Genomic DNA, 13,919 nt, shown 5'->3' with positions numbered 1-13,919 from the left:
TGTGTGTTTAAAAACATATAAATTTTTTATTTTGGTCCAAAACTTGAACCTATTTACACAAATAGTCCCTTTAATAAAAACTTTAAATAAAATGAAATGACTATTTTGCCCATGAGAAAAATGACAAAATAACAGGATTTTATAAGATAATTATGACCTGATTTCACTTTTGGACAAAATTGATAATAAAACTGAAACCACAAGGATCCAGATGCAAAATGTTTTAGTCTTGGACTAAAGTGGCAAAAGTGACCAAACCTCAGGGACCAAAATGACAGTTTACTCTTAAAAAAATAAAATAATATAAAAATTGTGATGAATTACTATATTGTTTTCGAATTTAATAAGTAATTAAAACGGATATGATTATGAAAGTAATTAAAACGATGAAAGAAAGTTTCAGTTTTGCATTTTGATTATAGAATTAGTTGGATTCCCCGAGCTAAGTGACAAGAATTTGTTAAATATTAGTAGTTCAGTTTGTTGCTAGTTATGATAAGAGCATGGGAGAATCTTAGTTAGGGCCCTCCCTCCCCAAGTTTTTCTCTCGAAACGTAAACTTTATCGAAAATTATGTTAAGGCTAGGGACCCTGTCTAAAAGTTCAAGATTCGTCATTGGATACGAATACTTATTATAGCAACAAAATGAGGAAAATATAAACACAAATTATTGATACCTATGTTGTTTGGTTAGAATTAGTTGGGTCTCTTACGGTATCAACATGGTACCAACACTTGTATACCTTGAAATACCAAAACAATACTTTATTTTTAATAGAACTCCATTTTCAATATAATTTATAATGAAACTAGTGGTTAACCCCCCGTGTTGCAGGGCGTGGGGTCAAAAGTTATAACACCAAGTGATGGAAAGTTGACGACGTCAAACTGATACTTTATAAAACTCCTAGAAATTAGCAGGAGTCAAAAAGAATAACTATGAAATCTAAGGGAAAGAAAATAAAAGCTTACACTTAAAAAAATATATGGGCCAAAGTTGACCACCAAACATAGTGTGGTAGTCAAACCCAAAGATCACCAATGGTACTCTCTCGTCTTCTCATAGTCAATGGGTTCAAAGTAAAACCCTATAAAGTTTTTAGAAAGCAGGGGTGAAACATGACACCTTTGAAAGCTTACATTAAACGATAGGTGAGCACGATCGCACACACCCTTCTCTTAAACCAGTGCACGTTGTCACCTGCACGCACCTACATATAGCCTCCGACGAGTCAGCTTGTTCAGACGGCCCGCCACCATCATTGCTAAACTTGTTAGCCTATGTATAAAATAAAAGTGTTGGTGCAAATAGATGTATCTTTCTTCATGCAATTGTGTGACAATCGGCAAATTCAGGCTAACCTTTGCAGATACCTAAATCTCGCACTCCCTGAATCTCACACTTATCGTGGTTTTACGTTTTAGACTTAATTTTTATTAATTGAGTTATCATATGTATAGCAAAGTCCATTCACGTCACATCTTGCATTGATGATTTTAGGAAATTACCTTTACATGTTAGTTAAAAAGACAAACAAGAACGCTTGTGATCAAAATGCTAGGGAAGCATTTAAAAAAAAACTATTTTTTTATGCATGAAATATTTTTTTTACCTCATTTATTCAGCTCGTTATATATAAACACAACAAAGGATTTAATTAATAAAATCCATTTAACTATATAAATAACTACACAATTAGTTATAATCAAGACCTATAATGAATCCTCAATATATTATACATGTGTTACCTACACACATGTTTTATAAACAAATAAATGTGTAGATGACACATTTAAAAAAAATGAAATAATCTAATATATTATTTAACTTAGATAGTACATCTAAACTCACATGTGTAATATGATGAAATTGCATATTCTACTTTGACAAACTTTTCACCAACTCAAGATTTGCACCTTATTCTTCCAAACATCCACCATACTTTGTACTTAACATTTATTAAAAGACCATCAAGTAAGCCCCATACCATTTCCCTAGTTTTGATCGATGGAAGCAAGATAAAAAAAAACGGCAAGTAAAATATATTCACCAACTTTACACTCAACGCATGCTTGGTATTTTATAATCCAAAAACCACTTTCTTGGGCCATGCGTAGTCATAACGCCCCTTTATGGGCGTTATGCGACACGTGGCGCGCCACGTGTACGGGTGGGCGTTATGGGGCGTTATGCATTTTAAGCCCGTAGTCATAAAGCCCCCGTCTAATCATTACTCAATTATTAATTTCTAATTTTATATAATTATTTTCTAAATTTATAAAATTAAAATTCATTTCATTAAATAAAAAAACATTACACTAAAAAAAAAAACATTACACTTAAAAAAATTACAGTAACATAAAAAAAAAACAGTTCCACTAAAAAAATAAAACCAGCCCATAAAACCAAAACACAAAACCAGCCCAAACCCATAAATTAAAAACCCTAAAATTCTTCTTCTTCCTTATCTTTATTCTTCTTCTTCTTCTTCTTCTTCGATATATACCTGCTTCTTCCTTGTCTTTATTCTTCTTCTTCGATATATACCTGCAACACAAGGAAGAAACAGAGCATTAAATAACCAGAAAAAAAAAAATTCAAACATCAATCCATCACGCCGCTATGGAGGTCGCGCCCCTCTCTTCTTTCTCCTTCATGGCGCCCCTCGTTTTGGTGTGCCCGGCGCCATGCCGGCGCCATGACCGGGCATACCGCCCCACTACGCAAGACCTTATCCCTCTCGTGCGTGCCTGAAACTTTACACACACGTCCTCCAAAAAACTATCTATGTCTTGCAAAAATCTCACGGGTTTGAAGTTCCAAGTCCAAGATTGTCCAAGAGTTCAAGTTCTCATTCTCTATACCTTCTCCTTGCATGCTTAAAGTGAATAATCACCGTTTTAAATTATAAGTTTTGTCCTTTATGTTTGTCTCAAATTTCAGTACACAATTAGTTAATCCAATCCACGCGTTGCGGCGGGATAATGACAATAACCTCTATGGTATCACACTATATGAGATACGAAAATTTTTAATTCAATGCAAAAAATTCTTTTCATTTTGCTTTATCCCATCCCTTTTTTGATGAAAAACCAATTCAAATAAGTTTTGTGTTGATCGTAACTCATTAATTCTTGAACTTTTTTTGTAAATGGGGCAAAACACGTAGTCAATAAATTCATCAATACATTAGCATACTTTTGCAAGTATGTTTTTCTTGTTGAACACCCATCATCTCCATTCAATAATTTCAAAATAGCTAAACTACTAATGAGATAGATCTAACATATTTATTCTAATTCCTCCAATAGCAGTTTTTTTCTCTTTTCTGGGGGTAGGAAAATCATGATCGGGATAGCGGACCAAAAGCTATGGAACTTGGGTGTGGGTCTTTTGTCGAAATTGAATGGCCTTTTCTTTATTATTTATCGTAAATGAGTGAAGCATGACACATAGTATGCCCGTCCCCCATCAGCGTATTTTTTTGTTTTACGCGCCCGTAACTCTTCCTCAGCCAGGATGGGGCATCATTCATAAACACATAAACATAAAACATAAAACACAATCGATATCACACATAACCATTTCTACTTTGCAATACATTAAACATTCAATCACTTTTCATCAAAAAAAAAAAATGAAACCTTCTTCATGATTGATTTCAATACTTTGCAATACACTAAACATTCAATCACTTTTCAACACAACAATAAAAATGAAACCTTCTTCATGATTGATTTCAATAATTAAAATATAAATCCAAAACACTTGTGAACTACTAATTATATCAAACAAATTTATTCTAATTTTATATATATATATATATATATATATATATAGGTAAAGGATCGTGTAAAAAGTCCATCTTTTGTAAGAAGTGTAAGAAATAATCTTGGAATGACAAGTGTCCCTCCTCTTAATTAATTCAAAAGGGTAGATTAGTAATTGTACATTTTTGTCATTTAATTGATTTACAATATAACTGGAAAAAAAAAACTGGCCATGAGAATTTTTAGGGATTGATTGTTTCATCATCATCATCACGTCATCTTCTCCGATTTGAACACACATGCATCTCCGACCACCGTCACCAATTTCTTTCGTCTCCACAAATCATTCACCGTCATCGTCTTTCATCTTCGTCATCCTCATTTCTGATCGTGACTTGAATCATGGTCATGGTGTTTTAAAATATGGGAATGTTTTGTATTTTGATTGTCTAGATGTTAAAACACCATGGATGTAATCACAATACAATGTTTTCTGGATTCTAGATAAAACACCATGACTTGAATCATAGTCAATTTATCCAGTTATTTTAAAACACCACGCCATGAATCTGATTATACAATGTCTCCATATAAAACACCATGACTTGAATCATAGATGTTTAAAACACTACAACATGAACAATGTCTACAGATAAAACACCATGACTTGAATCATAGTCATGGTGTTTTAAAATCTGGGGATGTTTTTGTATTGATAAAACACCCCGCCATGAACAATGTCTCCTGATAAAACACCATGACTTGAATCATAGATGTTTTAAAACACCACGCCAAGAACAATGTCTTCAGATAAAACACCATGACTTGAATCATAGTCATGGTGTTTTAAAATCTGTGAACGTTTTCTATTGATAAAACACTACGCCATGAACAATGTCTCCAGATAAAACACCATGACTTGAATCATAAGCGTATAAAACACCACGACATGAACAATGTCTCCAGATAAAACACATAAAACACCATGACCTGAATCATAGTCAATTTATCCAGTTTTTTAAAACAACACGCCATGAATCTGATTATAGATCTATTTATGATAAAGTATGAAGAAATTCGTTGATTTTTTGGAGATTGATGACGGTTACCATATAATTCGCTGGTTACCATATAATTCGCTGATCTTTAGGAAGGTTGATGGGGGTTTTGAAACGGTTACCATATTTTGAAACGTTGGAAAAGTCACTATTGCCCTTCAATTTTTACATAAGGTCCTTCTAATTAAAACACAATTTACATTTTATACCCTATTGATCTCAACCATTAGATCAAATATCCAATGGTTTAAAACACTTCTTACCCTTCTTACATTTTAGACACTTTTTACCATATCCCTACCCTATATATATATATATATATATATATATATATATATATATATATATATATATATATATATATATATATATATATATATATATATATATAGGGTAGGGATCCTAAGAGAAGTCCACCCTATATGAGAAACTTGAGAAGCATTCTGGACCACACATTTTTCTAAGCCTTTCGTAATATACACATATGTATAGTTTAAAATTGACTATATACATATGTGTATAACTCATTATACACATATGTATATAGTCAATTTTAAACTATACATATGTGTATATTACGAAAGGCTTAGAAAAATGTGTGGTCCAGAATGCTTCTCAAGTTTCTCAACTAGCCTATCACTTCTCACATGATCCTTATCCTATATATATATATATATATATATATATATATATATATATATATATATATGGATAGGAGTTGGCCAGAAAGTCCAAATTTCCTAAAAAGTGTAAAAAGTCATGAAACACCATAATGTCAACCATAAAACACATCAAAAACCCACAAATAATATGATGAAGATTACTAAAACATCATGTATGTGGGTTTTGTGTTGTGTTTTAGATGTTAAGGCTCTGATTGTGGAATGACAAATATTATTGTGTTTTATGTTGTTTAGCATTGTGTGTTTTATATTCATAGTTCTACGATGTTGTGTTTGAAGTTTTTATGGACTATTAGAGTTTGAATATGTCATTCTATTATTTATTCTATTATTTGTGAGTTTTAGGTGTGTTTTATGCCTGAAATTATTGTGTTTTATGACTTTTTACACTTTCTAGGAAAAACACACTTTCCGTAGGATCCCCACTCTATATATATATATATATATATATATATATATATATATATATATAGGGGATGGTTCAAATGAAAACCACTTTTATTGTGAAAACTCGAAAACTAACTAAAAAAAGCCTAAAAAACACACAAAATTTTTTTTTTTATAAAAATCGCTAGTTTTTATTAAAAAAAAACTTTTTTTCAAAAAAAAAAAAAAAAAATTGTGTAGTGCACATGTGTAATAATACACATGTGTAGTACACATACATATGTGCAGTATTACACATGTGCACTACACAAAAAAAAATTTTTTTTTTGAATTTTTTTTATATTAAAAAACCTGCGAAATTTTGATTGCAAAAAAAAAATTAAAAAAAAAAAATTTTGTAAGTTTTTTTGGCTTTTTTTAATTAGTTTTCGAGTTTTCACAATAACTAGTGGTTTTCATTTGAACCTTCCCCTATATATATATATATATATATATATATTAAACCCATTAAGTCTAACCGCTTTTCAAATCATTCCTGGCCCTTAGATCTTGCTGAGAGTAAATCCTGTCCGTTTAAACTAGCAAAAATAACCGCTACCAGTGGCGGTTTAGAGAAGTTACCTGGTAGTTTCCGGTGGTGGTTTGGTTTCATACATTTCTGCCCCATGATCTGGTGGTTTTGCTCCATTATTTCTGCCCCATTATCTACCTGCAACCGATAAATGTGGAGGGTTTTCAAAATAACAAAAGCCACGATAAATGTGGAAGTTATTTTCAGCAAATCACATTTTTTTAGCTGGAAGTTACTTCCGAATCTCTCTTATAAATGGTTTTTATTCAGTTTATACTTTTCCTAAAAAAAGGTCATGTTCTCCACCTTCCTATATTTTAGTTCATTTGCAGGTATTTTAAGAGTTTATAAATATGGAAACCTGGCCGTAAAATAGTACATCCTGCTTTATTTCTTTACCTTCTGTCAAGTATCATTTAGATTAGATATAATTGAGGAGATTATGTCGCTGAACATGGAACAACAGATTGAAGATGCAACAATGGAGCAGCAGATTGAAGATGCAACAATGGATAAAGATGTTAATGTAAGCTTCATACACACCTGTTTATTGCGGCTGATTGTAAACTCCACCTTTTTTTTTCTTTCAGGTTGCATCAATGGACAATTCCTTCCTTCGCCCAATCGTGTGTAAACCTACATATGAATCGGATAAGGTAAGTAGAAGCTTTATAATCAAATTACATGTATATAAAGCTGAATAGGGGTTATAATTATTTTTACCTTCTCCTTTCTCAGAGACACCCAAATATAGCTACTCCTTTCTGCAATCAAAACCTACAAACACTGCCATGAAGCTTATCACAAAAAAGAAGCAACAACCCAACATAAGTTTTGTAATATTGCAACTGATTTGTTTCACTTTTCAAACTATGAACCCAAAGTCAGGGCTCGTGACCAAAGATTCATATTTATATACTAACTCTCCCCTTGCATTTAAGATGGAAAAGATTCAAACTGCTACAAACATGTTGCGGGAATGAAGAGCGAATAAATTGTGAAAATTCAAAACATCTAGAAGCTGGTAAAACTTAAATTCACACATCTTTCTTTCCTACAACAATTTTTTTAGAAGTAGTTATGTTAAAGATTTGCCAAAATGCAGCAAGATGAGGATAGTGTAGATATAATGGCTAAACCCCTCAATTTAGTGAAGTTTGTGCAAAGTTATGTTATAGCAAATCACAGAAAGCAAGTAATGCAACTTTATGAAACTTAGCATTATGTTCGAACCTGTGGGCCCAACTCCTACCCAAATATGACTTTTATTTGATAAAGTTATTTTATTTGAAAACGTTTATTTTTTTAAACACTTTGTTTAATATGCAAAAATCAATCAACAGTGTGGAGCCAATATCCTCAGGCCGTGATTTCTGACCCTACACATCAAAACTTCATGAAATAAGTGAAGAAGTGATATGTTGTTTGGGCATACTTAAACATGTTACACATACTTATGAATACGGTATTCTTATATTTTTATTTCTTATATATTCACTTAATATTGAATCTATGTCTTATATTCACGTAATATCGAATTTGTTTTCATAAATTATCGTAATCGAAGTTGAATAAACCTTTTGTAGCAAAAAATCTTACTTTTAGTTAGAATAAAGGTGAGATGGCTATGATTAACCGCTATATTGAGTACTTTAAATATAACTTGTGTGCCATATTAGAATCTTTACATTCATGTCCCCAAATCATACAAGGTACTAACACTTCTTTTGTTTATTATGTGTAACGTTTTTTAGATACATTGGAAGAATTACACGGCTTTGAAGCTCTGTAGGATTCTCTACTTATTCTCTTTCAAGTTTTAAGGTACTATTCCTTTTTTATTCTTTTTTGTTTTGTTTATACAAAAATCATAATTCTGGAAAGCTCAATAGTTGTCTTAAGTAATCTCTATTCGTTAAACATGTTTATGAAAAATCTTACTTTGTTAAATAATACTACACCACAAGACTAATTAGAAAATGAATTTTCAGCTCAATTTTAAAATTGTTTTCGGTTCAATCCAACCTTTTACACCTGTAAACAAATTACAAATCAAATTATAAATAAATAATAGATGAAAGGTTTATACCTTGCTCGATAGACCAATCCTTTTACAGAGTCAAATCCAGCATATTCGCTTATCCCCTAAATATAAAAAAATTACTTCCATCAAATAAAGTAGAATAGTTTAAATAAAGATCTAAAACCAAAAGTAACAATGTTTGTTTTTAAATATTGATATCTTTATTATTTGTTTTTTTTTTTTTTTGAAAACCATAAATGCACACGTCACAATAAACACAAGTGCAAACATATAAGCACACTTAAAACACATACCCTACCATAAGATTCCAGTGAACTTGCACTATCCCAATCCCTTTACAAGCCCAATCAGTTATCAATAGCGAAAGTCCACTAAGAGATAATTTTATGCACCAAGAAACTAAAAATAAATTAAATTCTAAAAAGAATACAGTAGAGCAAGTACCTTAAAGTTCATAGCCAAATTCAATGTTTGATCTAACAGTTACTTCAAAGTCATATTACATAGGCAAAAGAATCTCATATTAAACTTGTAAGATATTATTGATTTATTGTCTACACATGAGCTGAGAAAATAAATACATAATATTAAAAGATCTGGTAATAAAATAGCAAATAAATACTTTAAAATAAAACTCACTCATTGCAAGACATTCAATCAACAACTAATTACTAATCATATGATCAAACAGTTGCTTCAACTTCTTCAAGATATGATAAAAATCATCACAAAAATGAAGTCTAAATCTGTAGATTCTAGGCTAATCTTAGTATCTATATAAAACACCAACAATTTATACACTATAAGATCCAAAATTACTCATCTTTATCAACAAGAATATGAGAAATTGTGTATCAAACTCTCAGAAATCCAATACCAGAAACTATAAATGATTAGCATTATTATTTTTGTAGATAACACTTATCATCAAAACGTACTGACGAGGTATATCGAAGATCAAACCTTTATCGGACACGAACAAAGAAAGAATCTGATCGGACTAGATGAACAATATTACCTTTTGATCTGATAGAAATGTCTGAAAATGGGATGATCTGGACCGAAGTATCTAGGATATCCAGCCATGATCGGACAAGAACAAAGAACGAACCGGATCTGATTAGATGAGCAATCTTACTTTCATCGATAGAGAAAGGGGAAAAGAGAAAGGGGGCAGCAGTAGAAGATGTGCAAGTGTGTGTTAGGGTTATGTTTTAGAAGTGGTTATATGTGATCCATTTGGTAGTTTGGGTGGTCCATGTACCATCCGAACTTTTCTTGACCCATTTTTATATGTGATGTTTTGGTTTTTTTTTTAATAAATTAAAAGCAAACACATTGTGAATATTGATATTTTAATAATAAGCGCTTAGTTTTTTTTTTCAAAAAATATATTTTATTGTTTTTTAAATGAGTAACGGTTATATATAAACATGAAAGAGTAATATTTCTTATGGTTCTGCTTGCATTTATATTTTACATTTATTCTTAATAACAATAACAATGATTAAAATTATGATTCGTTTTTATACAACATTTCACACATTTGAAACGGTTCGCGTCGAAACGGTACTGGACGACACGGTACTGATCGTAACGGTACAGGACGAAATTGTTCGATTCGAAATGGTATTTGTCGAACTATTACGGGTTGGAACGGTTCTCGTCAAAACGCTTTCGTAGCGAAACAGTTCAATTCAGTACGGTATGTTCGGACCGGTACGAATCGCAATGGTTCACTTCGAAACGGTATGCGTCGAAACATCTTACACACATTGACCCATTTCTTTAATGTTGTCGGTCCGGTTTGACTCGAAAATAACAAGATGAATTTCAAGTGACCCATTGTGACCCATTTACTTAAAATATCTTACCCAAATCAACGCATATAATATTAAACGTAACCCAAACTGACCCACTTGGAAGGGTATGGGTCAATATTGCCCATTCTAATATTTATTTTCATACATAGCGGTATAGCATCTTCTTTTTTCTGAGTCTTAACATTGTTCTTTAGACTTGTGTTCACTTAACGTGGGTGTTTGGGATTGTTTATTTTGAGCTGCTTTTAAGTTTTTGACTCTCTTAAAAATGCCATTTTTGTAGTGTTTGGATTATGTGTTTTGAGAATGCGTTTCACTGGTTTGAAAAGAAGAAAAAGAAAAGTTCGATGGCTGTAATATTTTCAAATAGGAGATGGAAAAAGAGGAAAAAGGAGAAGCAAACCAAAACACCATCAATATACATTGTCTTTGTTTGTTACCTTAGCGTAAGCCGTCCAACGGACGGGTATTAAACTAGTTCCTCTTCTAGTTCCCTCCAACAACAGTTGTTTTCTTCTTTTTTTTGTATGAATCAATCCAATTCAAGACGAAGAAGAATACATACTTAATAAATGGCAGTGGAACGGCGTGAATAGAGTTTGTGAAATGGTGGGTGTTCAATAATTAATATAATATTGATAGAAGTATCGTTTAGAAGAGGTGTATGTATAGTATGGCAACCTTTTAAATAGTTGCCACTACTGAACCATCGTGACCATTAATATTTATGTATGTGATTTGGCAAACCATCACATCTTTTCTAATATCATTATACATGTTTGTTGCCCGTTTAATTAAACATCACATCGGTTTATCAAGCAACAAACCAACGCATCACTTTAAGATTACGATACTGCCAAACCAACCATCGATCCCTGATCCGCATTTCCTATTCTTGAACCGACCCCGATTTTTCGTGTCTATGAAGGTTAAAGATAAAGTAAGTTAGGGTATTAAAAGGGGGAAAGACAAGTGGGGAGGTGAAATGACCGTTCTACCCTCATGTGCAGTGCACATGACATAACTTAACTGAAAATTATAACTGGGTTTGCCCTAAAGGACATAACGTACAACATTTTCAAACATTAAGTACAAAGTCATCAATTTTAAAGGTAAAGGACAGCGCCTGAAATTTGGGACAAACATAAAGGACAAAACTTGTAATTTACTCATAGATTTTTAACCCTAAAAATATTAACTTCTAATGTGGAGTGGGTATTCTCGACTTCTCGTTTTGAATGTTAGACTTATGGTACTTTATTTGGAATTTTTTTAATGTGATATCGTGCTTTATGCCTGCTTTAAATTTTATGTTTCATTTTGATAGCTGTTTTACATGTTTTAAAAGAATCTGGATCATATCGAATTTATTCGAATTAATCGAATTCAAATCGAATTGGGTAGGTTTTAATCGAATTCCAATTCAAGGGAAAATAAAAATTATTCGAATGGTTCGAAAATTCGATTCGATGAACACCCCTAGCTGCTACGGAGATGACTGATTGCTCTCACCGCTACTGTTTCCGTGCCCACGACTGGCGCTGCCATGACTCCTGCCCCTGCCGCGTCCACGACCGTTGTCAGTTGACTCGTTGCCGCGAGGGTCAAACCTGGGGGCGGAGTCTGAAGTGTTAACGTTTAGAGCAGTGCCGGCGATCGGATTTGAGCCATGATTCATCTTGCGGGTTTCTTCGAGACATGGTCTTGACCGAGCATGATAAAAATCAGAAAGAGGGTTCGTTTGTTGCAGCAACATAACAATCTCTTCATACCACTCGTATTAGAGCACCCCCACTGATGAGGATATGTCCTTGGTCGGACCGAACCATCGTCAAACATAGAACCGAGTCATAATACATCGAGGAAGGAACGAACCATACACCATAAACGGAACGGACAAACATAATGATACGCCATAACTAACTGGGCCCCACGGGCATAACCGCCCTGACAGTGACTGGTCCGGCCATAACTAACTTGCCACGTCAGCATACCCAAAGACTATAAATACCATACTTAGACTTCCAAAACGGGTAACTGCCACTTTCTCTCTCTAAACTCCTCTCTCTCTCTCTCCCTGACCTACTTTCTCCTCACAAATACTTATTCTCACGCCCGATCTTGGTCACAGAGAGGCCCCCCTCCCTGTGACGAGGCTAACGGTGTGTTTGTTTCCTTGTGATCTTGCAGGTTCATTGCTTGGTCATCTGAAGCCATAACTCTAACCAGGTCAAACCAACTGGTTTTTGAGTCTTCAGTGGCGCCATCCCCTCGAATTCACCCAATTCGTTTTCTGTTAACTCTGTTTAGTCCAAAACATGGAATCTACAACAGCCGCTCCAACAAGCACTTTCCCGTCGTTCAATGACATATGGGAAGGAAATGTTGCTCCCACAACTGCCTCAACAGCAGTTGCCGCCGCAGTGTCTTCTATGGGAATAGCATCAGCACCTCCAGCTGCAAGTTCTGTAACCGCAAGCTCTGTCACCACGCTCTCGGTCACTGCTCCAGTCGCTACACCACTACCTACCTTTGACAATGCCTTCCTATTACGGAACGCCGACTTGTTACGACAGTTACAACAGCAGCAGCAGCGAGAAGAAATGTTGCAGAGTCTCCGCACGAACTTGTTCAGCAGCGTGTATCCAGGGAGCAATCCCGTTTCTATCGGCGCTCTCACCTCTGGATCTATGGTAAGTTCTGCAATCTCTACTCCCATAACATGTGTTGCACAATTCTCCTCGTTTACGAACGCTCCAATGAATAACGGTCTTAACGACCTGTTTCGCCAGGGATCTATGGGCTTAAACCCTCAGGATCAGGAGTTGATCATGCCGTATCATCCCACGTCTTTGACTTCTCAGTCAAAGTTCACGATGCGGATTGTTAATGCCCCACTCCCGGCCAAGTTGAAGATGCCCCCCACTTTGAAATTTTATGATGGTACGTCCGATCCGGACGACCATATGTTCGCATTTGCCGGAGCAGCTAAGGTCGAACAATGGCCCATGCCGGCCTGGTGTCACATGTTCGCTCAAACTCTCACCGGATCAGCCAGAGTATGGTTCGATGGGTTGCCAGAAGGGTCGATTGATCATTTTGAGGATTTCCGGCGTATATTCTTGCAAAATTTCTGCCAGCAGCGTCGTTGCAAGAAAGATATTGCCGAGGTACACCACATAAAACGTCGCGACGGAGAGTCCGTAGAAGATTTTATAGATCGCTTCAACCGAGAGAGCATGCAGATAAGCGGAGCGGTCGACCAGCTCCGAGTCTCCGGATTTTGTCACGGGATAAGGAACAATCAGTTGGTGAAAAGCTCCACGAAGACCTCCCTAAAACCATGGAGATACTCATGGAGCGAGCTCGAGCCTTTTTCCGGGGGAAGAGTGCCTGTGGTCAGCCGAACGAAACAACCGCAAGAAACTCCAAAGCTCGAGCCACATCATGGAGATGGAACGCATCACCACCAAAAGACAGAAGTAACAACTAGAACAGAAACCGTGGTCCGTATCAAAAATCCGATGAAGCAGTTTCCGGACTGGAAACGTGCGATTCAACACTTTCTCCGAACTAACAAA

General features: G+C 34.5%; 1 long non-coding RNA gene across 3 annotated transcripts; it reads right to left on the bottom strand.

Moving 5' to 3' along the window:
* Positions 1-2,394: 2,394 nt before the first annotated feature.
* Positions 2,395-9,730, bottom strand: LOC110898720. 3 transcript variants are annotated; one of them, XR_002569578.2, is made up of 6 exons: positions 9,534-9,730; positions 8,561-8,616; positions 7,195-7,257; positions 7,015-7,107; positions 6,522-6,609; positions 2,395-2,549 (listed from the first exon to the last, which is right to left on the bottom strand). It is a non-coding gene; the product is annotated as an uncharacterized LOC110898720 (long non-coding RNA). The 3 variants fall into 3 exon arrangements; XR_002569579.2 differs by lacking the exon at positions 2,395-2,549 and adding an exon at positions 3,895-4,156; XR_002569580.2 differs by lacking the exon at positions 2,395-2,549 and adding an exon at positions 4,735-4,762.
* Positions 9,731-13,919: the final 4,189 nt, after the last annotated feature.

This window comes from Helianthus annuus, chromosome 13, assembly GCF_002127325.2.
Source record: "Helianthus annuus cultivar XRQ/B chromosome 13, HanXRQr2.0-SUNRISE, whole genome shotgun sequence".
Lineage (NCBI taxonomy): Eukaryota > Viridiplantae > Streptophyta > Magnoliopsida > Asterales > Asteraceae > Helianthus > Helianthus annuus.
The sequence above is the reverse complement of the archived record's forward strand: the minus strand, read 5'-3'. Positions and strand labels throughout refer to the sequence as shown.